The 27483-nt window shown below is 48.4% G+C and overlaps 1 long non-coding RNA gene across 1 annotated transcript in view; it reads left to right on the forward strand.

The window, feature by feature from the left end:
• Positions 1-8826: 8826 nt before the first annotated feature.
• Positions 8827-27483, forward strand: part of LOC146174976 (uncharacterized) — a 91060-nt gene continuing 72403 nt past the window's right edge. Inside the window, exons 1-2 of the long non-coding RNA XR_014701732.1 lie at positions 8827-8929; positions 9673-9714. This is a non-coding gene — a long non-coding RNA (uncharacterized LOC146174976). The remainder of the gene's footprint in view (positions 8930-9672; positions 9715-27483) is intronic.

The raw sequence follows: 27483 nt of genomic DNA on the forward strand, positions 1-27483 counted from the left end.
TTATCGTCGCTTTATCAAAAACTTTGCACAGATGGCCAGCCTTCTGACTCTCCTGACTCGAGATGACGCATCATGTTCCTGGGGCGCCGAGCAGCAGATGGCTTTCGACGAAATACGACTACGGCTCCAGTCACCCCCGATCCTGGCACATTTCGATGATGATGCCGACAAAGAATTACACGCGGATGCGAGCAACGTCGGCCTTGGTGCCGTTCTAGTTCAGCACCAAGACGGGGTCGAGAAAGTAATTGCCTACGCCAGCCGTGCACTTTCCCGTGCTGAGTGTAACTATTCCACCACTGAAAAAGAATGTTTGGCGGTAGTATGGGCCGCTGCCAAGTTCCGCCCGTACCTTTATGGCCGACCGTTTCGCGTCATCACTGACCATCACTCGTTGTGTTGGCTGAAAAACTTAAAGGGTCCTTGTGGCCGCTTAGCACGTTGGGCATTGCGCCTACAGGAGTTCGATTTCGATGTTATTTATAAGTCTGGCCGGAAGCACACCGATGCTGATAGCCTGTCCCGCGCGCCCGTCGGCCCTCCTTCGTCAGATGCCACCGACGACGATAGCTTCCTCGGAGCAGTCACTACGTCCGATCTCGTCTCCAAACAGCGTGCCGACGGCGAGCTGCGACTGATTATTGACCATCTTGAAGGTGGGCATCCTACAATACCGCGGTACCTTGCTCGGAGGTTGTCGTCGTATTGCCTCCGCAATGGGGTGCTTTATAAGAAGAATTCTACGTCGAGTGCGAAAACATACCTGCTAGTCATACCGGCTGATCTAAGGCACGAAATCCTCCTGGCCTGCCACGGCGAACCAATTTCAGGGCATCTTGGCTTTACACGCACCCTAAACCGAGTCCAGCAGAACTACTACTGGCCACATCTTTCTCCGAGCGTTAGACGTTACGTACAGACTTGTCGACAATGCCAGCGGCGAAAAAAACCCACGCTCAAGCCATCCGGTATGTTACAATCTATTGAACCACCCCTCACACCCTTCGAGCAAGTGGGCATGGACCTTTTAGGCCCATTTCCTTTATCCTCGAACGGACACAAGTGGATCGTAGTCGCCACAGACTACTCAACACGCTACGCTGAAACGAAGGCCCTTGCCCGAGGTACTACCGGCGAAGTTACTCTATTCTTTATGAACGACATTGTGCTCAGACACGGTGCACCGTCGACCATCATTACTGACCGAGGAAAGGCGTTTACAGCTCGGCTACTGCGGGACACCTTAACTCTCAGCCATACCGAGCATCGCACAACAACAGCGTATCACCCTCAGATAAATTGATTAACGGAACGACTAAACAAATCTTTGGCGGACATGATCTCAATGTACATCGATGTTGAGCATAAAATGTGGGACGAGATCCTGCCGTATGTCACCTTCGCCTATAATACGGCGCCGCAGGAAACCACGAAGTTTACGCCGTTCCGTCTCGTATATGGTAGATAGGTCCGCACGATGTTGGACACGATGCTCCCGTGCGGGGAAGAAGCGGTTGGACCCGACGCCGCCCATTTCGCAGAACAGGCCGAGCAAGCCCGTCTGCTGGCCCGCATGCACATCAAGGAGCAGCATGCCACCGACGCTCGACACTATAACCTTCGGCACAGGGAGGCCCACTACGAACCAGGGGACCAAGTGTGGGTGTGGACCCCAGTGCGTCACAAAGGCTTGAGCGAGAAACTCCTCCACCGCTATTTCGGACCCTATAAAGTCCTGCGCCGCTTAAACAACTTTAATTACGAAGTCATTCCAGATGGAACTGTGACCGACAGTGTTCGACGCCAGCGGCCTGAAATTGTGCATGTGGTGCGCTTAAAGCCGTACTTTTCGCGTGACTGAGCGTTCCCTGTAAGTGAAACCTTGCGTTATTGTACCGTTCACCTCACGCCTAATTTTTTTTTCTCCTCTCACCTTGTCATCGGGACGATGTTTTCTTTCACGGGGGGGGGGGGGGGGGATAATGCTTTGTGCCTAGCGCCGCGCGACAGCTGTGTTTGGTGCTGACGAGGACGAAGCGGTGGTTGGCACGAGCGGCGCGCTGGTGCTGGACTCTGTGACTCTGTGTTCGGAACTACAAGCCAACCTTATTCTCGGGTCCTCGGCTAGTGTACGTTCACGGCTCCCTCTGACTTCAGTCGTGACAATATCATAGTGCATGGCATGCAAAACTTGTGCACGGAGAAATTTTAGGACGACCAAAAGGAGGGCGGCATCGTCAACTGAGTAGTTCTTGAACAAAACACCATCTTCTATAGTAAACTGCATTGACTCTGCTCTTCCTTCTGCCTCTTGTATAAATGAGGCTGTAGTGACCGGTCGTTGCGTTGTTCTCGTCTAAAAGTCGCCATACTAGGAAACGTCGAAGTTATTGAGACTAAACACCCATCGAAGCCGCCTTCATCGTTAGCGGAAGGCGGCAATGGGTGCCGTGACAAGCGGTCTGCATCACTGTGATGTCGTCCACTCTTGTACGTGACACCAAATTTGTATTCTTGCAGGAGTAATGCCCAGCGCGCCAGACGACCAGATAGATCGCGAAGTCCGTTGAGCCAGCATAGCGAATGGTGATCAGAAACTATGGTGAAGTAGCGTTCATATGGGTATGGTCGGAACTTGTGCACAGCGAACACAACTGCGAGGCACTCCAATTCGGTAACTGTGTAGTTCCGTTCAGATTTTGTCAACGTTCGGCTGGCATATGCAACAACGTGTTCAGCCCTACTATGCAGCTGCACAAGCACTGCCCCAAGAACGACGCCACTGTCATCAGTGCGGACATCAGTCACAGCAGAAGGGTCGAAGTGGCGCAGCAGTGGTGCTGAAGTTAGGGAAGACTTGAGCTGATTGAAAGAGGATTGGCACTCTGGGGTCCACACAGATTGCGAATCCTTGTGCAGTAGAGAAGTAATGGGGTGGGCAAGTTGCGCAAAACCAGCAATGAAGCGACGAAAATGAGAAGAGAGGCCAAGAAAGCTCCGAAGACTTTTCAGGGTGCGTGGAGTTTCGAAGTCGCGTACTGCAGCAATCTTCTGCGGATTAAGCCAGATACCATCCTCGTTGACGAGGAACCCAAGAACTAAAGTTTGTCGCTCTCCAAAGTGGCACTTCTTCGAATTCAAAATGAGGCCCGCTTTGCCAATGCATTCATGAACTTTATGGAGCCTCTCATTGTACTCTTGGAAGGTTTTTCGAAAAATGATGACAACATCAAGGTAACATGCATATTTCCCATTGAGGCCACGAAGGATAATGTCCTATAAATCGCTCGAACGTCGCGGGAGCGTTGCATAATCCGAAGGGCATTGCATTAAATTCGTATAAACCACCTGGTGTAACAAAAGCAGCCTTCTCACGGTCGGATGGATGTAGAGGAATTTGTCAATAACCAGATTGCAAATCAACAGAGGAGAAATATGACGCCGAATACAGACAGTCGACAGCGTCATCAATGCGAGGTAACGTGTATACGTTTTCCTTTGTTACCGCATTCAAACGACTGTAGTCTACACAAAATCGCCAAGAATTGTCTTTTTTTTTTCGCACCAGGATCACAGGTGCGGCCCACGGACTGGACGATTCTGGGATGATTCCTTTGTGCAGCATTTCGTCCACCTGTTCTTGAATTATCTTGCGCTCTTTCGGGGAGACTCTGTAAGGTTTTTGGCGAATAGGGGGTGCGCTTCCTGTGATAATTTTGTGCTGCAGCCGAGAAGCTGGGAAATGGCTACCCGATTCATTTGAGGCAAAGTCGAACACTTGGGCATGAGTTGTCAAAATGTCTTACAGAATACGACGTTCACTTCATGGAAGCGATTTGTTGACCATGCCCTCAAACTCAGCACAATATTCAGACTTTTATTTCGCGGCTCCTCTGCAATCGGAAATAATTCCAACGGTATGAGTCAGATAATTCTCAAATCTCGCGAGTGTCAAACCAGAAGAAACACGAACAGGCCCTTCTGACACGTTCACAGCCCAGAGGTATGCGCGACCATCCTCCGCCTCCACGACCCCCCCTCCCCCCCCCCGGAGCGTGGCTCCAAAATATTTTTTTCGCTCCATTCGAGACATCTGGCTCAACGACTATTGAATGTTTACCCATGAAGGATTCAGATGACTTCACGAGGAGAAACGTCGCCGTCATCGCAGGCAGCAGCACATCTTCCTTCAAGGCGAGAACTCCTTGATGACTCTGAGACATGTTATCTTCTAATGCGGGGAGAATGTTCGGCTGCAAACAAATTTCACCACACTCGAGCAAAAAGTCAGCACCCAAGATAACGTCATGCGTGGCACGTCTCAATAGAACGAATTCTGTCTTATAGCACTCCTCACCAATTACAATTGAAACTGAGCACAGGCCAACCGGAACTAATGTTTCACCCCCCCTCCACAAAACGTAGTGTTTTTGTCCCACACAAACATAACTTTCTGTCGAAGGCGGTTCTTAAATGAAAGGCTCATAACTGACACAGCGGAACCAGTGTTAAGCAAAGCATCCGTTTTAACATTGTCTACACACACTGACACTTTGTATAATTCACTGCAGAGCCCTTATCAAAGTGTAAAAGTGTGCTGTCTATTTTTAAGCTACAAGGAAAAGAACTTACGTTTACTCATGAGCTACCGGTGGACAACAAATTGCAGTTTCTTGATTTAAATATGAAAATTTGTAATGGGGAAGTGTGTTGGAAGTATTTTCCCAGGACTAAAAAAGAGCTACTTCCATATGGATCAGCCCATTCTAATACTGTTAAAAGAGGGATAGCTTCCTTTTGTTTGGAGTCGGCCTTGTTAAAATCATGTGTACATATGGCAGAGGAAAGCTTCAATAATCAATTACAAAGACTTGAGGTGGCTGGTTTCCCGGTTATGATTATGTGTGGGGTGGCAGAGTCTCTGCTTCAGAACATGAAAGGGAAAAAAAGAACGGCAGATATGTTGAGAAATAAACGACCACAAGTGATCCCCTATTTACATAGAGTTGCACACTGCCTGAAAAAGGTGGCACGTAGGTTTGAGCTGCCAGTTGTGTTTTCTGCCCCAAAAAAACTGGGTAAGTTATGTGCATTATAAGGAGGAAAAAGTTAGAACAATGCGATAAGAATCATGTAAAGAGTTTTATTGGATGTCGGGTGGGATTGATTTATGAGGTTCCTCTGACGTGCGGTAAAGTATATATAGGGCAAACTGGAAGATGCATCAATTATAGAATGAGGGAACACGAGAAGTCTATGGAAAATATCAAGAGGTCAAATTTATCCCTACACTGTCAGAAGTGCAAGTGTGAGCCGTTGTTTAGCAGGCTTAACATATTAGGAAAGAGTCGGGATAAGATGGCGCGCGAAATTTTAGAGGCGTACTGGATACAGAAAAAAGAAGACAGATGTATTAGTGAAGCTTCGTTGAGTTTACGTAGAAAAGAATTTACATTTATTGAGCAATCCTCCTGAGTAATGCAAAGAACGAGATTATTATCGGGCCTCAAGCTATTATTCTTGGCCTAAAGCTGTTATTCTTGGACTCCTCTTACGTTTTGGGGCCAAGGTAGTTTAAAGAATCTTTTTCTCTCAAGTACATGGGCTTCGTGGCTTCGTAGACGTTGGCAGGTTAAAGTTTTCAATACATAGGGACTACACAAATTATGTGGTGTGGATGGACATGTCGTACTGTATTGGCGGTGGTTTTTAGTGTATGACTATGTGACTATGTGGTGATATTTGCTTGTCCAGCGTGGTATGAGTTACTGGGCAAAGCAGAGGTGTGGATTAACAAGACAGTGTAGAATTTGTGACTGCCATGTTTGGACGATGTTTATGGTCTGCAAGGAAGAAATTGCCACTATCCCCTTGGCAAAGAACAGGAAGAAGAGAAGAAGAGGAAGGTGTGATTGGTGACTGCCATGTTTGGACGATGTTTATGGTCTGCGAAGAAGTAAGTGCCACTATCCCCTTGGCAAAGAAGAGGAAGATGAGATGTGCCTGAGTGTAGAAGAGGATGAGTGGTGAAGAGGAAGTGTTTTCAGATTCTTATTACAGTTGCTAGTGTGCGCGTGTGTTGTGCTTCTCTTGTGTTTGTGTTTGTTGCGCCACATTTCTGAATACGATGCAGCACCAACTAGCCCCTCAAGCCGTTATTTTGTAATACGCTTCCTAAAATATCAAAATATGAAATAGGTTTGCCGCAGCTTATGCAATCAGAGCTTGCGCGGCTGTGCATTGGCCCTCTTTGTAAAGCGTCTGGTATATAATGATATATATTTTGATAGCCAGTAATGAATGAGTGCTACAGACCCGGCGTATCTAATGTATACCGGTCGGAAAAACGTATGATGTTCTATACAAGCCGTCCAAACCTAAGCTGTTAAATCAGTTTGAACGCTGGGTAAGAGGGAAGAGGGTATGAGGGTAAGAATAAACAGAATGGGCAAAGCAGTGCTAGGGTGCAACCCCAAAAACGACCAAGTGATTTCACTTCAGATCCAAGGTAACCCTTTCAACATAACAGTTATCCAAGTCTATGCAACAGCCACTACTGCTGATGGGACAAGAAGTGTAAGCTTTGACAGATTTTCCCTTCTTGGGCTCCAAGATTACCCCGCAAGGAGACTGCAGCCATGAAATTTGGAGACGCCTGCTTCTCGGAAAGAGAGCCATGGCTAGCCTTGACCGCCTAGTAAAGAGCAGAGACATTACACTGCCAACCAAGATCCGTATAACTCGTGCTATGGTCTTTCCAGTTGCCATGTATATGGATGCGAGAGTTGGACTGTGAAGAAGGCTTACCGCCGAAGAATTGATACGTTTGAATTGTGGTGCTGGCGGAGGTCTGAGAGTTCCTTGGACTGCCAGAAGATCAAATCAGTTGATATTGTCGACCATAAACCCTGACTGCTCATTGGAGGATAAATTCTAAAGTTAAAGCTCAGCTACTTTGCTCATCTGATGAGAAGAGAGAAGTCGCTGGAGAAAGGTTTGATGTTGGGAAATGTTGAGGGTCACCGGAGAAGGGGTAGGCAGCGAACGCGGTGGTTAGATGGCATCCTCGAGGCGCTGCAGATGAAGTTATGTGATGTTAGGAGGACAGTGAGAGACCGGAAAGCGTTGCGTGATATGGCCCACAGGGTCACGAAGAGTCTAACACTACTGAACGACTGAACTGAGCTGAAGAGGGATTTTACTTCAAAGGAGACCATCATGTCATAGTATTTGATGGAGGCGTTCAGAAGTTCTTGCATAAAATATGCTGACGATGTATATTATCCTTCGTTCTTGCGACAAACGTTCATAGCATGCGGTGCTTAAACCCGAAAATCTAGCTGGGGGATGAAACGGTGAAATTTATGATATACCGCATTCGCACATCAGGTTTGTGTCTAATAATAGGCCAATACAAAGCGCGTGCTACGCCGTAGTTAGAATGGGAGCTGATTTGTTGTAGGAAAGAGGCCTTTGCGAATTCTTTCCGTGATCATGAAAGAACTCTCATGGAGATCTCAGAAAGTGGCACATCTTTGCCGTTTGTACAGCTGTTGGAGCATCACTGTCAAGCGCGACTCATAATACCCGTCGTGCTGCCGTTAAATAGCGCGAGCGAATGTCCTATATTCACGGATTCGACGAATCGCTGGCTTGAATTTGGTGGTATGACTTTTAGGTTACACGGGCTAGCTAAGAGGTTACTAAATGCCTGGTCAGCGTGAAAGACAGCCTTCCGAAAGAAAACTTCCCTGGCGTAATCTACTATACCATCCCGAAAATGCGACTCACACGTCAATGGGCGGAAGCGGCACCATTGTGCAGAGGCGGAAACTGCACCGAAATGAAGTTAAAAGCATGAAGCCTTTGTTTAATTAAAAGACCGAAATTTCTGAAACCAGAAAGCATAATGTGGACTGAAGCTGCGCAAAAATTTTAAACACTGAACAGAATCTTAGCTGCCATCTATTTCTAGGTACTCTAATCATTAAAGCAACCAATAACACCCTCATTTACATATGCGTGCACACACCAAGACAAAAACTCAAAGGAGCTCGTTCCCTTATGATATGACTGAAAAAAATCAAACGTTTAAGGAGCTTTATAGCATGTCAAATTCCGGAATGCTGAATGATGTGAATTGTACCCTTCCTCTTCATTAGTGTTTTTGTGAGTAGGTGTAGCACAATATGCTCTGAGGAGGAACATTTTTCTTTGTTCTCATAACTTCCGACTGTGATATTTCTTTTTTTCAAGCTATTCAATTGCTTTATTATTAACCTTGCTTTCCTTTTTAGCCTAGGACTGGCTGCTTGCCACTCATATTATTTCAACTTGGTTATTTTTTACTTTGCGTATGTGTTTAAGCTTCATGTGTTTTTGTACAGTAAAATCAAAATATTTTCCTCACTGAATTAGAGCAATGAATTGTGAGCAACAGCTGTAAAGCATTTGATAGCAGTGAAAGAAAAGAAGTTATATATATCCATTGTTTGGCTTTCGTAAACATATCAGTCGCCCTGTCAGGTACTGTCGAAAAAGAAGTGGCAGTTACAGAAGGACAGCTGATGTGATTGGAAGTCTGCCTTGGTAGTCAGTGGTGGCATTACTATTTAGCAAGGATAAGCTTTATTGCCAATGAACAGAGAGCATATTTGTCATGTTTAAAGGAAAAAAAGAAACACCGCACTAACTACATGACACATATTCTGCCCTTTAATTCGTGTTTGATCTGCCATTTACAAAGTTAATCAACCGATCATGTCTTCTCTGTCACGACGGTCTGGTATATATATGCACACGTTGGGCAAAGTGCATCTGGAAACTCCTGCTGAAGTTGCAAACAAGATGAGTAGCGTTTCCTGTTTGGTAGCCTTTGCTTTAGTGGGGGCGACATTCATCCTAGCCAAGGGCGAGGATCTACCTCCTGGTACGTGAATTTATATCGCTTATTCATTTGTAAAAAAACATGAAAACGATGGTGGCCTCATTGGATCTGCCTTGATACAATACATAGCAATAATATTGAGAGCATTTCATCATCTGCATTCTTAGCTGTATGAAAACGATGGTGGCCTCATTGAATCTGCCTTGATACAATACATGGCAATAATATTGAGAGCATTTCATCATCTGCATTCTTAGCCGTGGTGCGTAGAAGTTTTCTCCGACTAAATGTTTTTTTGTACGTAACAAAACACTTGTTTAAAAAGGCCCATTTTAGAGGGACATAAACCCCCCTGCAGCGCGGCCAATAAATAGTCCAGTCCTGACGCAATAGAGTAGTTGTGGTCCTTACCGTACACATAAATTTAAGTTGAGTGTATTTTTGACGCCATAAATTTAAAATTCAAGTGTCGGCTCGGCTTTAATGTACACGGAAATAGATGGGTGGATTTATAAAGGAAAGGCAAAGAGGTAGGGCAAAAAGATTAAAATCTGGCTTGCTACCTTTCACTGGGGAAGGGGAAGGAGAGAAGAAAGAGGAACATGATGGGTGACGAAATGTTTTCTGTAGGTAAATAGAAACGATTAAATAGCTGTAATTGCTTCCAGGGACACTTATTTCTGCTAATTTTTGGAAAAGCGAGGTGACGCTTTCATAAACGAAATGCCAAAGACAGCGAAATGAGGTTTGGTGCAAGAAATGTGAAAGGCTTGTCTCTTTTTCAGAATGTCTGAACGAACTGGGCAGACAGTGCCAAGAGGGACTGAGTAAGTATTTCAGAATAAGGGATTAGCTTCGTGCGTACTAAGTACCAGCATCTTTATATTTCAAGGAAAGTTCTTTTATTGGTAATTTAAGGTATGTGAAAGTATTTTCATAGAATGTCAACGCTGCATATATATATATATATGGAAATAAACCTTTTTTCGTTTGTGCGCCCCTACCTCATCTTATACATATTTCTGGGTCCTGGAAGACTTTTAAGAAATATATATATATATATATATATATATATATATATATATATATATATATATATATATATATATATATATATATATATATATATATATATATATATATATATATTGTCACCTAGTGGTGACGAGGTCGACAACACAATTGAAGGGTCGATAATTGCACTAAAGAAACTGTTTATTTGGGCTGACTTGCGCCCACAAAAGAACTAAGCAACTCGGCGGCGGCGATAGAAACAAACGTGCTCGTCGATCGCCGAACAAAAACTGCCCGTCAGACTCGGCAACGCTCAAATTAAAGGCTGCACAGAACAATCTAGATAACGTCGCAAACAGCTACCAGCACGGGCTGGAACGTTGTGGAAAGACACCCCAGTGGCCGGAACCTTCGAGACAGATCTCGGTGCATCTTGCGCTACAACAAAACTGATAAAGGTGTGACTCGCGACATCGACCATTAACAAACAAAGATTACGGAACTGATACGCGGTCCAGAATCAGAGTGATAAGCCTGTATGCCGGCGGCTGTTAAAAAACAGCAAATACTGTTTTCAAGGTTTCGCGGCATTACTCCCCCCTTAAAAAAACATCGCCTCGATGTTCCAGAACAGAGAAACTTAAACATAAACACTGCAAAGTTTAAACAACACAGATTCTTTAACGCGCGTAATATGGCTTCAGTCGCACAACATATACAATTTCTGGGCGTGCACGTCGCCGTAGTGATGGTGACGTTCCGTCGGGAATGACTTCATAGTCCAGTGGTCCGACGCGGCGAAGGATTTTGTATGGTCCAAAGTATCGACGCAACAACTTTTCACTTAATCCGCGACGGCGAATTGGTGTCCAAACCCAGACTTGGTCTCCTGGATTGTACTCTGCGTGGCGTCGTCGTAAATTATATCGTCGGCTGTCGGTGCACTGTTGCCGTGCGAGTCGTCGAGCTTCCTCTGCACGCTGCAGGTAGGCGGCGACGTCAAGGTTGTCCTCGTTGGTTACGTGCGGCAGCATTGCGTCGAGCGTCGTCGTGGGCTCCCTGCCGTACACAAGCTCAAACGGGGTCGCTCTGGTCGTCTCCTGGACTGCCGTGTTATACGCGAAGATCACGTACGGCAAGATGGCGTCCCAAGTCTTGTGTTCAGCGTCGACGTACATAGCGATCATGTCCGCGATCGTTTTGTTCAGGCGCTCCGTAAGGCCATTGGTCTGGGGATGGTACGCAGTTGTTCGTCGATGGCTTTTGTGACTGTATTCCAGGATGGCTTGCGTCAACTCTGCCGTAAACGCTGTTCCCTTGTCCGTGATGAGCACTTCTGGGGCACCGTGTCGCAAGAGAATTTGTTCGACACAAAAATTTGGCGACTTCTGCCGCGGTACCATTTGGTAGTGCTCTTGCTTCGGCGTAACGGGTAAGGTAGTCAGTGGCCACGATGATCCACTTGTTACCCATAGACGAAGATGGAAAGGGGCCGAGGAGATCCATCCCAATTTGTTGAAATGGCAGGATTGGGGGCGGAATCGGGTTTAGTAGTCCCGCTGGTCTGATCGGCGGCGTCTTGCGTCGTTGGCACTCACAACACGTCTTCACGTAGTGGGAAACTTCGGCAGGCAGTCGCGGCCAGTAATACTTCTCCTGGATTCGACGCAACGTGCGCGCAAATCCGAGGTGGCCTGCTGTGGGCTCATCGTGCAACGCCTGCAGAATTTCTTGCCGAAGGGTTTTAGGCACTACGAGAAGCTGCGCGGTCTTGTTGGGTGCAAAGTTCTTCTTCACGAGGAGGCCATTGCTTAACGTGAAGGATGATAAATGTCGCCTGAACACACCAGGAGGGGAAGCGGTCTTTCCTTCCAAGTAATCGGCTAGCGCTTTCAGCTCAGGGTCTGATCGGTGTTGTTCTGCGCTATCGACACCCAAGTGGCCGGAACCTTCGAGACAGATCTCGGTGTATCTTGCGCTACAACAAAACTGATAAAGGTGTGACTCGCGACATCGAGCATTAACAAACAAAGATTACGGAACTGATACGCGGTCCAGAATCAGAGTGATAAGCCTGTATGCCGGCGGCTGTTAAAAAACAACGAATACTGTTTTGAAGGTTTCGCGGCAATATATTATTATTGTTATTTAGTAATACTGCGGAGTCATTTGCCTCCAAGCAGGGATGAGCAAAGATACAATTAAAAAAGGTACAACAAAGTTACACGAGCTTCATGGAAGGTAAAAAAGATGATGCAAAAAACAAACAAGGTTTCACATGCGAGAAGTTCTCAAGTTATCAATAAACATTTCTACATTCGGGCTGCTCACTGAACACATCGGCAGATCATTCCACTCTGCAATTTATTTTGACAAAAGGTATGCCTAACTGTATATATATAAATATATAAACGTAAAGGAGGTAACGCAAGGTAGAAAAACAACAAATTTTAATGCGACGTTTCGGCCGGGGTCCGGCCTTTGTCAAGGAATTTGGCTACATTCCTTGACAAAGGCCGGACCCCGGCTGAAACATCGGATTAAAGTTTACTGTTTTTCTACCGTGCGTCATCTCCTTTACGTTTATGCCCTACCGGACCCATTCGAGCTCCAACCCCCTCCCTATATATATATATATATATATATATATATATATATATATATATATATATATATATATATATAATGGTAGAGATGACGTTAAGAAATAGGAAATGGGCAGAGTCCGTCAAATAAGTCAAATCACTGACATTCTAATGGAAGTCAAGAAGAAGAAATGGGCATGGGCAGCAGGGCAGGCATGTAGTGCGAAGAAAGCATAACCGATGGTCGCTTAGGGTAACAAACTGGATTCCAAGGGAAGGAAAGCGTAGCAGGGGGCGGCAGAAAATTAGGTGAGTGGATGAGTTTAACAAGTTCGCAGGGGTCAAGTGGATGCAGCTGGTACAGTACCGGGTTAAGTGGAGGAAATTGGGAGAGGCCTCCACCCTGCAGTGGGTATAGTGAGGCTGAGGATGATGATGATGAATAAAAATGGTTTGCTTTTAACCTGAACGCTGCCGTCAACGAAGTGGTGACACTGATGCAGGCAAAATTGTCTATTACTTGCGCTCATCACGCAAAAAAAGGTAAGCATGAAAAAACAAAGAAATCTGAGTTGTAAACACTGCACATAGCTTCACTGTCGCAATGCCGGCGGCAAGCAAGGTAATTACGAACTTGACGTTGTCCTTGAGACGCTGTTGTTGCCCGGCAGTCATATATACTACATAAAAACAGACTATCTATTAAAAAAATACTAGGCAACGTAACTTAGAGTCCTTATTTTTCGCATGACAGTGCAGTAAAAAAATCAGCATAGCAAACATTCAATGCCCCCTCCCCCCATCCTCAATGAAAACGGTTATGTTACTTATTGCATGATAGCATTTAGATGGGAAATCAGAAGTACATTTCGTTTTTCTGTACTTTTTATTCAAGTGGTGGCAGGACGGCCCCTTTGTGAAAACTTTACTGAAGCGCAAGGTTTATTACGCCACAGTAAACTTCTTTTTGTTTTCCTTGAAGTTCTTTTTATGTTCTTTATGTTGATGGTGATGATCCCGTCTCCTTGCTTCGACGAAAGAATTTCAATGGGCTGAATTAAATTAACAAACTGATTTATTTACATTAATAGGTTCATTGGATGAACAAGCACAGCACAGTCGAAAGAGAGAACAGATAAGACACTGAGTTGAGACGCCCTCCGGCTTAGAACGGTCCGTCGTCCCAAGCGAGCGTACAGGAGAACGTCCGTCTTCTCCCTCGCTCGGGCCGCCACCCCCGGGCTACACCCCGCTACTCGCCGTTCTCTCGCGGTCTCACGTTTCCGTGAAAACGTCCTTGGTGTCCCTCCTTTCTACCACTCTCGAGGATGCGCACGACATTTACTATTCCCTCTTAGACATACAAAAGACAAACACAACGTAAAAACACCCAGAGGGCGCTCGACGGGGAGGACCGGCGACGGCGTTCGAAGCACCGTGCACTAACCAACAGGTCAAACAGAACGGCCGAACGCTTTTCAATACGCGAGATCCCCGCACTTCGAGACAGACATAAAACAGACCACGCGCACACGCAGAAACACTTCACACTGTAACCAAAAACAACAAAAAGGTCCGCCCGATCCCTGGGTATGGGCGCTGCTCCGCCCGGTTTCCTCACGTGCCGGCTCCCTGAAACGGCAGGAAACACAAAAACACACAAAAAAACGAGCAAAAATCACTGTTGACGACCTTACACGTACCTCCTAATATCGTTGCAACAACCTCACTGGTTGTTACACAGGATAAATAACACAAAGGTCGTCACAACTTCATTACAACACACCAAAAAAGGAAACGCCACTTTCCACTTTTAGATACTGATACACAAGGGAAACGCCGCATGCGAGGTATCTAGCATGGCCCCAATTCGAACGCGTCCCACACGAAAACATTTTTAAGAGTGGTCCTTTTTCCTGCCCTCGGAAACCACAGTAGGCCGTAACAGCTATGATGGCCTCCTGCGCTTTGATAGAGGTGCCGATGATTGGCATACGCATGTTGATTTTGCCGCAATCTAACCCGTCTTCCTATGGCGCTCTCAGTTTTTCGCCACATTTTCTTCTGCGTTCCCAATAACCTTCTCCGGTCTCTGGTTCCTCTCGGCGTTTTCCAACAACCGAGGTTCTACCTCCATCACCGCTACCTGCCATGAGGACAGCCGCCTGTGTTTTAATATCGGGCACCTCGCGACCACTGTTGCGTGCCTGTTGTTCAAGCGTGGGCCAAGCGTCTGCAGAAAGCAGGCAGTCTGTTTCCTTGGAAGCCAGTTCCCATGTTACGGCACAGAGCAGTGACGCGCTTCCCCCGGCATGCTGACCCTGGTCTGCCTCTAAGCTGAGGGGAACCCAGGTAGTTTCGCTAGCACTCTATTGCCAAACGCACCCACAGTTGTGGCGTAGCCAACCTTCTCCGTCACACTGTTATGTAGCGCGCTTTCTTTTACGACAGGTATTTCGGTGCCACTGTCAACTAACGCTCGCAGAACCGTGTCACCCCATCTCAGGTTGACGTAGTCCCGTGAGGCTTCCTTCCTTAATGATGATACTGCCGCGAAACCTTCAAAATCGCATTTTTTGTTTTTTTAACAGCTGTCGGCATACGGCTTTAACACTGTGATTCTGGCACGCGTATCAATTCTGTATCGCCGGTTTGTTCATGCTCTTTGTCGCGATACGACGCGTTATCGTTTTCTATGTCGCGAACGATGCGCCGAGACCTGTCTCGAAGATTCCTGTTCACTTGCGTATGTTCCCCAATCAAGACTTCAACTCCCAAACGACCCCGTCCTGGTCTACGTAGAGGAGATGAAGCGCCTGTTTCGCCGCGCCGACCCTAACATGACCGAAGGTGAGAGAGTGACATTTTTCAGTCAATCTTTCGCCGCCCTGCTCAAGAAAGTGACGACAACTTGGGACAGCCCGCCATTCCGCACCGCTGGTGGTAACCTTATTACGCACCGGACGATGCACCGCAAGAATCACAGTAAATAGACGTACTTACCTTCGTTGTCCTGCAGCACGTAGCTTCGTTGTCCTGCAGCACGGTTCCCGCCATGTGATTCTGGACATGGAGTTTCTGAACGAACATCGAGCGATCATCTACCTCCGATCCGAAGTCATCAAGCTTTCCACCGACAAAGCCATACGTGCTACGAGAACTTCGACGCATCACGTCACCCTCAACGTCGCTGTACCGCCTCGCCCAAGCGTCATCGTCCCTGTGGTTACAAAAGACATCGAAATCACGGAAGGGGTTGTCGAAGAAAGCACTCAATTGTTACTGGATAAAGAACTTGGCATCGCAAGAGAGATCTTTCGTTTCCGTCATGGACAAGCTCATGTACTCGTCACGAACTTCACCGACGAATACCGGCACCTGAACAAGGGCATGACAATTTCTTTCCTTGACGAGCTAGCGGACCCCAGAGAAGTCTTTCCCCTCCCCGGCCAACTTGAAGACGGTGCACCCAACCGAGCAAAGCAGGCAATTTCGACATCAATTAGGCGCTCACCTAAGACATAAACGTATGATTCGTACTCTTCTTAAAAGCTACAGCGAGAGCTTTTCTTCAGCGTCGAAGGTGCATCAAACTCCGTTGGCATAGCATCGCATCATAACGGACGAAAACGCTCGACCGCTACGTCAAAGCCCATAGGGTGTATCGCCGCGAAAATGCCAGGCCATACGCGATCAAATTGAGGATATGCTGCGTGATGACGTGGTCCAGCCATCCAATAGCCCCTATGCGGAAGAAGAAAGAGGGCGCACTTCACTTCTGCGTTAATTACCGCCGCTTGAATGGCATAACTAAGAAGGATATTTACCCGCTTCCCCGCATCGACAACACTCTAGACCGGCTCTGTAACGCTAAGTACTTCTCGTCAATGGACCTGAAGAGCGCGGGTACTGGCGAATTGAGGCCGACGAAAGGGACAGCGAAAAGACGGCATTCATAACCCCAGACGGCCTCTTGGAATAAAGGTAATGTCATTTGGTTTGTGCCCCGTACTACCCACATTTCATCGGGTAAATGACAGTGTCCTGGCGGGCTTAAAATGGTAGATTTGCTTGGTATACTTGGACGACGTCATTCTGTTCTGGTCAAACTTTGAAGACCTACTGAGAAGACGGCGAACAGTACTTGACACAATCAAGCCCTAAGGTTTAACGTTGAAAGCAGAGAAATATCATTTCGCCTACAACGAGCTGTTGTTTCTTTGTTTTATTGCTAGCAAGGAAGGCGTTCGCCCCCACGCAAAGAAAACAGCTGCAATCGCGCAGTTTTCACAGCCAGTGGCAACAAAACTGTGAGCCGATTTCTCGGACTGTGCGCATATTACCAACCATTCGGCAAGAACTTTTCGCGCCTCGCCGAACCATTGACGCAGCTTGAAAAGGAAGGCGTGCTATTTGAATGGGAAGCAGCGCAAGCGCAAGCCTTCGCGGAACTTAAGCGCCGCCTACAGTCTCCTCCTGTGCTAGGCCACTTCGATGAGAACGCCGAGACTGAGATACATACCGACGCGAGCAGTCTGGGCCTAGGCTCCGTTCTCATTCAGAAGAACGCCGGACAGGAAAAAGTAATCGCCTACGCTAGCAGGTCCCTCTCGATAGCCGAAGCGAATTACTCGACCAGTGAGACGGAATGCCTTGCGATCATCTGGGCCGCTTGAAAGTTCCGCCCGTACATATAAGGCTGACCATTCAAGGTGGTAACCGATCACCACGCGCTCTGCTGGCTGGCAAATTTGAAGGACCACTCTAGCCGCCTTGCCCGATGGAGCCTACGTCTTCAAGAATTCGACATCGCAGTCGTCTACAAGTCAGGCCACAAGCACTCCGATACAGACTGCCTGTCACGAGGCCCCGTTGATGCGGCGGCGAAAGAAGACGACGAAGATGCCTTTTTAGGACCGGTAAGCGCCAGCAGTTTCGCAGAACAGCGATCAGACCCTGATCTGAAAGCGCTATCCGATTACTTAGACGTAAAGACCGCTTCCCCTCCTGCTGTGCTCAGGCGCCACTTAAGCAATGGCCTCGTCGTTAAAAAGAGCTTCGCACCTAACAGGGCCGCGCAGCTTCTTGTTGTGCCTAAAAGCCACCGGCAGGAAATTCCGCAGGCGTTGCACGTTTAGCTCACAGCAGGCCATCTTTGGTTTGCACGCACGTTGCGTCGATTTTAGGAGAAGTACTACTGGCCGCGACTGCCTGCCTAAGGTGCCCACTACGCGAAAACATGTCATGAGTGGCAACGGCTCACGACACCGCCGATCAGTCCGGCAGGACTACTAAACCCGATTCCGCCCTCAGACCTTCAATTGCAACAAATTGGGATGGATCTCCTCGGCCCCTTTCCAGCTTTGTCTATGGGTAAAAAGTGGATCATCGTGATCACTGACTACCTTACTCGTTGCGCCCTAGCAAAAGCAGTGCCCAATGATACCGTGGAAGAAGTTGCCAAATTTTTTGTCGAGAAAATTTTCTTGCTACACGGCTCCGCAGAATTGCTAATAACGGACAGGGGAACGGTGTTTGTGGCAGAGTTGACGCAAGCCATCCTGGCATACAGTCATACAAGGCATTGACGAACAACTGCATGGCATCCCCAGATGAATGGAATTACGGAGCTCCTGAACAAAACGATTACGGACATGATTGTCATGTATGTCGACGCTGCACACAACACCTGGGACGCCATCTTGCCGTGCGTGATCTTCGCGTATAACACGGCAGTCCAGGAAGTGATGCATCAAAGGTATCTCTCCGTCCGGCCGCATCCATAGCTCCGCCGCCACCTATCCCAACATCCCCCAACTCTCCTGCCCTACGATGTTTGCTCCATTCCACCGCATGTTGCCAGCTGCCCTGTTGGTGGGGTTTCAGGGCAAGACATTGCAAAATCTGCACCATTACAAATGAATCACGCAGGAGATTTGGAACACCCTGGGTGCGCTGTGGACCAAGAGCGGAGTTTTGCAAAGTTTGTTGTTTGCCAGAGGGGCTTCGGACTGCAATTATTTGCTTCCTTCCTGACATCTTTCCTTCGAAAGCCTACACCATGTTTGCTATCTCGTGTGGCTTCACCCAGCAGTGCCCTTCCTCTCGTTTGAACAACTTGTGAGGCTCAGTGTACAGCGCCTGCTTCATCTGATCTGCCACATTCAGAGCAATCAGGTGCTCGAGTGTCTTGAATCCCTGCGCCGTCGTGTAAAAAGCATCGTGGCTTTCGATTCGCGATGCGAAGGGTTGCCTTGTCACGTTTTCAGCCGGCGGCGCATTTTGGAACTGCCTTACATAATCATCTAATGACAGTCACAGCTCAGACAAAATGGTCTTTTTGACCATATCGTAATTATCTAGGTCTTCTTTAGAGAGCTTTGAGAGCAGGTGCGGGATTCTCTTGGTCACAAGGAGCAAAACTAAATGGCTCCTAACATTGTCGAGCACCTGATCAGAGCGGCATATGCCCTCGACTCCCTCGAGCCATACGGGCAATTCTGGGTCAGTCGGAATCGAGGTGAGCAAACTCTTTAGGCGCTTAGCGAAATACTCCAGCCTCTATTCGCGCATTTGCCTCCCGCCTGAGTGCGAGCAAATCAGTAAACCGCTCTGAATCTCCAACTGCTGCGTTGTCTCTCGCTCGATGAGCAGCGTGGTTTTTCTCAGCTCCAACCTCATTTCCGGTTGTTGCTTAGCTGAGTCGAGGGTTTCTCGACCGCCCCTATCTGTTCCTGTAGATCATTTTGTTCCTATCCTCTCGTCTGCCCTCGAATCTCCGCTATCGCTTCCGCTCTCCTCCGCACTTTTTTTTCGTGACCCTTGCACTGCTACGTAGTATCATGCACAATTCCTGTTACTCGCTACCAAACGCCCTGTACCTATGGGTTCCGAGGACTAGCATGAGGGCAGTTCACCTTGCCGCAGGCCTAGCCACCCTGCTTACCTCGACCAACGTGTCGTATGCCGTTCCTGAGCCCGGGCTTTGTTTCTCTCCGCTGCCAATGCGCGATGCAACACTCGAGAAATACACGAAAGTCCACCGCTAGTCCATCAGCGGCTGATATATCTTTCGATGCCTGATCTCTTGGCTCTATGAGCCAAGAGATCAGGCATGACTCTATGAGCACCGCTGGCTCGGTCTGTTGGCCGCGATGCGGTGCGTCTTTCGCTGCTGCGCGGCTCGAACCTTATGCGCAGTGATGGCTCAGTCCGTTGGCCACAATGCTGCTCTTTTCTCGTGCTGCCTTCTTTCGACGAAACATCCTCTTCAGGAGCTGTCCATCGGCCTGGATAGTCTTTCTGCTAAACGAGTGTTGCGATCGCAGAAGGCTGACGAGATGGTGATCCTGTCGGCTGCGCCAGTAAACTTCTTTTTGTTGTTTCTTGAAATTCATTTTTTTCCTTCTTCATGATCTTGGTGATGGTCCCGTCTCCTTGCTTCGCCGAAAGAGTTGCAATGGGTTGAATTTAATTACCAGATCTATATAAAATATTAGGTCGGTTGGATGAACAAGCACAGCACAGTCGAAAAAGAGAACAGAATACACTGAGTTGGATCGTCTCCGGCTTAGGACATATTCGATGCTGAGGCATGCAAAGGTAAAGAAAAATAAAGAGCCTCTGCCCGTGAAACTAAGTATAACCAGCTTCCGTCTTAGGACATATATTATGGTGAGGCTACAAAAAAAAAATAATAGGCCTGTGCCCGTGCCACTAGGTATAACGGGCTTCCGTATTAGGACATATATTATGCCGAGGCATGCGAAAGGAAAGAAAAATAAAGTGCCTCTGCCCGTGCCACAAAGTATAACGGGCTTCCATATTAGGACATATATTACGGTGCGGCTACCAAAAAAAACATAAAATAATGTGCCTCTGCCCCTGCCACTACGTATAACAGGCTTATGACAGTCCGACATCCCAGGCGAGCGTACAGGAGATCGTCCGTCTTCTTCCTTGCTCGGGCCGCAATTCCCGGGCTACCCCCTGTCACTCGCCGTTCTCGCGCGGTCTCACTTTTCCGTGAAAACGTCCTTAGTGTCCCCCCGTTCACACAGTTTCGTGGAAAGTCGTAGCCGAGCTAGAGTTCCCCAAAGCGTCTCAACTAAGGCCTTTGCACCACTTTCGAGGCTGCGCATGAGACCTACGACCGCCTCTTACGCATACAAAAGAAAAAAAGCAACGTGGAAACCCCCAGAGGGTGCTCCACGGGGCCCGCTGACGGCGTTCGGCGCCCCGTGCACTAACCAACAGGCCAAACACAACGGCCGAACGCTTTTCAATGCGCGAGACTCCCGCCCCTCGAGAAAAACATACGACTACGCACAATCAGGGACACTTCACATTGTAACCAAAAACAAGAAAAAGGTCCCGCTCCCTAGGTACGGGCACCGCTTCGCCCGCGCGCCTCGCGGGCCATCTCCCCGAAATGCGGAAAATACACAAACACACACAAAAAAGAAAACACGAGTTAACATGCACTGTTGATAGCCATACATCCACCCACCTCGAGCCTTCAGCGGAAGGGTCGGTGGGTGCCTGTAAGAGCGCCAACTCGGGCCTCCCCTTTCATGGGAGATGGTGACATTAGAATCAGCCTGCCATGACATTTGATTTCATGTTACCCGTAGCCATGCAGGAAAGTAAGACAGACGACCATGGCAGAATGAAGTTTTGGTGGTGGCACGCGGTAGTTGGCAGCTGATATGGCCAATCACTAACTGGACATTTGGTTGTCAGGTATTATATCTGGCACGAGCTGCCAACTCGGGCCTATATCCTTTCATATGGAATAGTGATAACAGAATCAGCCTGCCCACTTACATAAACATTACTACTAGACCGCGCAGGCAAGTTCACACGGTTTGTTTACAGCGGAGCTTTACATGTGGCATGGTAGCCTACGCTTTAGCGTCATACCTTTAAAGGCGCAGCTAAAACGTGTCCGCCATAATTACGAAGCAGAAGCTTCACGAAACCAGAAAAGGAACACTCCTTAACCGCGTGTTTGCTTGCGCTTCATCCAGGTTAAACCAGCGCTATTGAGCTAATTTTATTTAATGAAGGCTTGCAAATACATTGAGAAACAATATAATGACGCGCTGTTCAAACGTAAGCGCTGTAGAGAAAGCTGAAGAATGTGAAAAGTATAGAAATGGCTTTTGATGGAGATCTCAACCCCGTTTACATACTATACACCATTTTCACGCGACAATACGAGTAAATGGTCCACGAATCGAAAAACTTTGAGGAGATAATCTTAAGACCGCCTACGCGTATGACGGCGAAATCTGGCTAGCACGAGCCACTACAGGCACGGCGCACTGCCAATGCTTCCTTCTGTGGTATGAGTTATCACGGGGTAGGTAGCCGGTATCCTTTGCACTCTACGTTTATCAGACGGCGGCACTTCAGCCCAGAATCCTTCTTCAGGAAATTTTTTCCATTCCCATCTGACGGCACTCGGTGCTACAACTCCCGTCGTTTTAGCTACAAACACTGTAGGAACAGCTTCGTACAGATTAAACGCGTCCCAGTTTGATGCAAAGGGGAGAACTTTGGCATCACATCAGTCTTTTGTGGATGCCATACAGCAGTGCCAAATTTTTCGTTGCCCTATATTGTGGGCCATGCCAACTATTATATGAATAACGACGTCTACAGCAAAATGACGTTTTTTATTGCGGCTGATTAGACTCTGCTTTAAAAATTAAACCACGGCCGTAGTTATTTAGAAGAATGCAGCTCAGGACGGCGTCGAATTTCGTTCAAGGTCGTGCTTGAGCCAGTTGCACCGAAGTGTTCAGCTGTGCTATTATGTTTGAACAGTAGTTCTATGTGAAACGCATTTGTAATTGACTGAGGGCAGGATCATACATTAAGTGAGTTGACTGCGATTATTTGATTTCGTCCTGAATGAAAGCAAAAACCAGCAACCTAGGCGATTTGACATCAAAGTTAAATCTAAAGAAACCTCACCTAAGTTTTCTTTTCACTCAAATATTGCCAGCTTTAAGGAATTTAATCTAAGTGTCAAATAATTTGATAAAGCTGCAATAATATGGGTACTTACCAATTCAATTCACATGCTGAAAATGAGCATATTGTTACATGGCAGATTTACAGTCCCAAAGCTGTACGCACAACTAACGTTGATGAGGGCACCGATTTCTCAACACTCAGCGCCGACGCCTTCTCCGAGTCTGTTGCACTTCTTCATCCTCATCACGAACAGCGAATACAGCTAAGTAACACTACCCCCCCCCCCTCCCCGCGGGAAAAGCACAGTCCCGGTGCGGTCTATGTTAGCGAAATAGAACGTTGATGATAGGGCTTTAGACGGGACACATGCACTATTTCGGAGGTTGGGGCTGTGGACGGGGACTTCGGAACCTCAGATTCAACTTCGTAAGTGACGTCGGTCACGGGGCGCAAAACACGGTAAGGGCCAGTGTAACGGGGCAAAAGTTTTTCACACAAGCCCACTCGACGGCACGGGAGCCACAGCAAAGCGAGAGATCCAGGAGTGTAGTGGACATCACGGTGGCGCCCGTCGTACCGGATCTTTTGAGAGTCTTGGGATGCAGAGAGCCTGGCATGAGCTATCCGGCGGGCATCGTGAGCGCGGGTGACGACATCACTGGTGTAAGTACTGGTGGCGTCTGCCGCGGGTAGAGAGGTGTCGAAGGGTAGTAACGGGTAGTAACGGGTGTCGGCCAAATAATGAATAAAATGGGGAGTATCTAGCGTTAGAATGGACAGATGAATTGTAGGCGAATGTGACTAAGGGGAGATGAACGCCCCAATCTCGATGGTCGTCAGACACATACATGGCCAGCATGTCTGTGAGGGTACGGTTTAGACGTTCCGTGAGGCCGTTGGTCTGGGGATGATATGCGGTGGTGAATTTGTGGCGGACGGAGCAGGAACGGAGAATTTCGTCAACCACTCGCGACAAGAAACAGCGGCCACGGTCAGTTAGTAGTTCGCGAGGAGCACCATGATGAAGAATTACGTTTTCTAGAAGGAAGTCAGCGACGTCTGTGGCGCAGCTGGTCGGGATGGCTCGGGTAATAGCGTACCGAGTAGCGTGATCGGTGGCGACGGCGATCCATTTGTTCCCCGAGGTGGAAACTGGAAAGGGGCCAAGGAGGTCAACGCCTATACGGGAAAACGGGTCAGTTGGTGTGGGTATCGGCTCCATATGACCTGAAGGCGAAATTGTGGGATTCTTCCTACGCTGACACAGTTCACATGCGGCAATGTACTGCTGGACAGAGCGGTAGAGCCCCGGTCAGTAGAAACGTCGGCGCAGGCTGTCGTATGTGCGAGAGACACCCAAGTGGCCAGCCGTGGGAACATCATGGAACTGTGAAAGGATGGTTGAACGCAGGTGTTGGGGAACGACAAGCAAAAGGCCTGTGCCATCTGGTCGCATATTACGACGGTATAGGGTGTTCTCGTGGAGCACAAATAAGGCGAGAGATAAGTCAGTGTGGTCGGAGGTAAGACGGAGGATAATGGAATGAAGAGAAGGATCTAAGTGCTCTTCCTTGGCAATGTTGGCAAAGGCGGAGACAGACAAGACATATGCATCATCGTCAGAGTGTGTAGGACTAGGGGAGCCTACGCGATGACGTGACAAACAGTCTGCATCTTGGTGAAGCCGGCCGGACTTGTAGACGACGGAAAAAGTGTATTCTTGTAATCGTAGCGCTCAGCGCCCCAAAAGGCCAGTAGGATCTTTGAGAGAGGAAAGCCAGCACAAGGCATGATGGTCTCTTATCACAGTAATATGGCGGCCAAACAAATAAGGGCGGAATTTCGTAATAGCCCAGGCAAGCGCCGGGCACTCTCGCTCTGTAATAGAATAATTTTGTTCGGGTGTTGAGAGGAGGCGGCTGGCATACGCAATCCCCCTTGTAATGCCGTGTTGTCGCTGAGCGAGTATAACTCCTATTCCATGGCCACTTGCGTTGGTACGGAGTTCAGTATTGGCGGAAGGGTTGAAGTGGGCCAAGACTGGTGGCGTAGTTAGAGCATCAATAAGCTCTGAGAAAGCTGCAACTTGTTCAGGCGCCCAATAGAATGAAACATCTTTCTTGAGGAGTTGGGTGAGCGGACGAGCAAGGACTGCGAAGTTCGGGACGAATCGTCGGAAATAAGAACATAGGCCAATAAAGCTTCGGACATCGCTGGATGAACGCGGAGTGGGAAAATCTCTGATAGCACGTATCTTTTCAGGGTCGGGCTGAACACCGGAAGCATTAACAAAGTGACCAAGCACTTTGATTTCCTGATGGCCGAAACTGCATTTCTTTAAGTTGAGTTGAAGGCCGGCGAGGCGGAATAGCTCAAGAATGGTAGAAAGGCGAGAGGTGGCTGTCAAAAGTGGACGAGAAAACAATGACGTCGTCTTAGCAACAAAGACAAGTCGTCCACTTGAAGCCGCGTAGCAATCAGTCTATCATCCGTTCGAAAGTTGCAGGGGCGTTACATAGGCCAAAAGGCATGACTTTGAATTCATAAAGGCCGTTAGGGGTGATGAACGCCGTTTCTTCACGGTCTTTCTCGTCCACAGAAATCTGCCAGTAGCCGGAACGAAGGTCGATGGATGAAAAGTAGCTGGCTCCGTGCACACTATCAAGCGCGTCGTCGATGCGCGGAAGAGGATATACATCTTTTTTGGTTATCGTATTCAAATTGCGGTAGTCAACGCAGAATCTCCAACTGTTATCCTTCTTCTTGACCAACACGACAGGGGATGCCCAGGGGCTTACTCGAAGGCTCGATTATGTCGTTCGCTAACATCTTTTCGACCTCCGTTTGAATGACGCGTCGCTCGGCAAGCGAAAAGCGATAGGGCCGCTAGTGAATAGGACTGGCGTCACCGGTGTCAATGCTGTGGGTGACAACTGTCGTTTGACCCAATGGGCTGGTACCGAAGTCGAAAAGGTCACTGTAGGTAAACAAAAGCTTGTGTAACACAGCGGCGAATTCAGGCTGCAGATCAGCTGCAATCATGCTGTTAAGCGGATAAGGGCGCGATGTGGACGACGAGAGGTTGTTGGCAGGGACGGCAGTTGTATGATCTGTAGACAGAGCTGAAATGGCACAATCGGTAATCGGGGACAGCGCAGCTAATGAAATTCCCTCGGGCAGAACGTGAGTTGAAAAGCTGAAGTTAAGGACAGGGAGAGTGATGCAGTTCTGGGAAATGTGCACAATTAGATAAGGAAGGGTGACGTGCCGCTGCAGCATGACATCAGTAATGGAACAAGCGAGATAATCGCCATCTGGGACGGGTGGAAATGGCGACATAGTGATGTAAACGGCAGTTTCAGGAGGAAGGCGGCTAAATTGTGCTGATCGAAGGCGGGGTGAGCAGGAGGGGTCTTCAGAAAAGATCGGAAAATCCAACGAAGTAGGCCGCTAGAGCAGTCAATAAGGGCAGAGTGGGCTGTTAAGAAGTCAATGCCAAGGATAACGTCGTGGGGGCATTCATATAGGACGGTGAACAACACTGGGGCATGACGGTCAGCAATTGTAACTCGCGCCGTACACATGCCAACCACGGCAGCAGGGCTGCCATTGGCGACGCGAACTGTGGACGAGACGGCTAACGTAAGGACTTTCTTGATGCGACGGCGAAATGAGGAGCTGAGAACGGACAGTTGGGCGCCTGTATCAATTAGAGCAGAAACGGGAACTCCATCCACAAGGACGTCGATACGGTTATTTTGTAGGGCAGGGGTCAACAGAGGTTTTTCGGTCTGGGTCATAAATGCAGCGTCACCTCCGGGAGCTGCATTGGCTAGTTTTCCGGTACGTGGCCAGAATATGACGGTGGCGAACTGCGGCGAGGAAGAGGAGAACGCGAACGTCGTGCTTGCGGGGATGGTGAACGGTTGGCAGCACGGACAGTGGAACCGGGGTCAGCAAGGGTCTGGTCGGGGCGAGGTGGGGAATAGCGAGGGGCATAGTCTCCGCGGCGGTCGACGTAGGTGTACTGACGAGATGGCGTGTACCAGCAACTACGGCAGTGGCGGGAAATATGGCCAACGCGAGAACAAGTAAAACAGATGAGGCGATTGTCGTGGGTGCGCCATTCATTTGGGTTGCGGTAATGATATCGGGGCGAGAAACCGGCGTTGGTTGAGGTGGCAGCAATTACTGGAGGGGCAGGTCCTGAATCCGTGGTGTCGGTGGTGCTGGTAGAAGGGAGGCCCATATTCGCCACCTCTTGGCGAACAACAGCCTTAATAAGTGATATGGTAGCCAGGGTGTTGTCGGGTGTATGCGACAGCGAGGCTGCGGGAGTCATTGCCTCAAGCTTTTGGCGGACAATGCGTGTCAAAGTGCTGTCGTTAGCAGGCGGTCGAGGAGTCGGGATATCGATACAGGAGGAGCTAGCAGCCGTGTTCGGCAGCCGGTCGAAACGGTGAGATATGCGCCTCTGTTTCGCCTCCTCGAAACGTCGGCACACCTGTAGCACAGAGTCCACGGTGGAGCAATCCCTGCACAACAGGAGGTTGAAGGCATCGTCGGCAATGCCTTTGACTATATGGCCGACTTTATCCTCCTCAGGCATGCCTTGGTCGACTTTGCGGCATAGAGACAAGACGTCTTAGAGGTAAGTGAGATAAGACTGCGTAGACGTTTGGGCGCGAGAAGCGAGCGCTTTTTTGGCGGCAATCTGGCGGCCAATAGGCTTTCCGAATAGGTCGTGCAGCTTCTGTTTTCCAATATCCCAAGATGTTAGCTCGTCTTCGTGGGTTTCAAACCACACCCGCGCGGTCCCAGCCAAGTAAAATATTACATTCGCGAGCATGAGTGTAGCATCCCACGTGTTGTGCTTGATCACGCGCTCGTATAGGGCTAGCCAGCCGTCTACGTCGACGTCGTCGGTCCCGCAGAAGGTTCCGGGGTCACGGGGGTGGGCCATTACAACAGCAGGTGCGGCGGCTGTAGAGGTAGAGGCGTCGGTAGTCATCG

This window comes from Amblyomma maculatum, chromosome 11 (genome assembly GCF_055883805.1).
Source record: "Amblyomma maculatum isolate TAMU_Amacu chromosome 11, ASM5588380v1, whole genome shotgun sequence".
NCBI lineage: Eukaryota > Metazoa > Arthropoda > Arachnida > Ixodida > Ixodidae > Amblyomma > Amblyomma maculatum.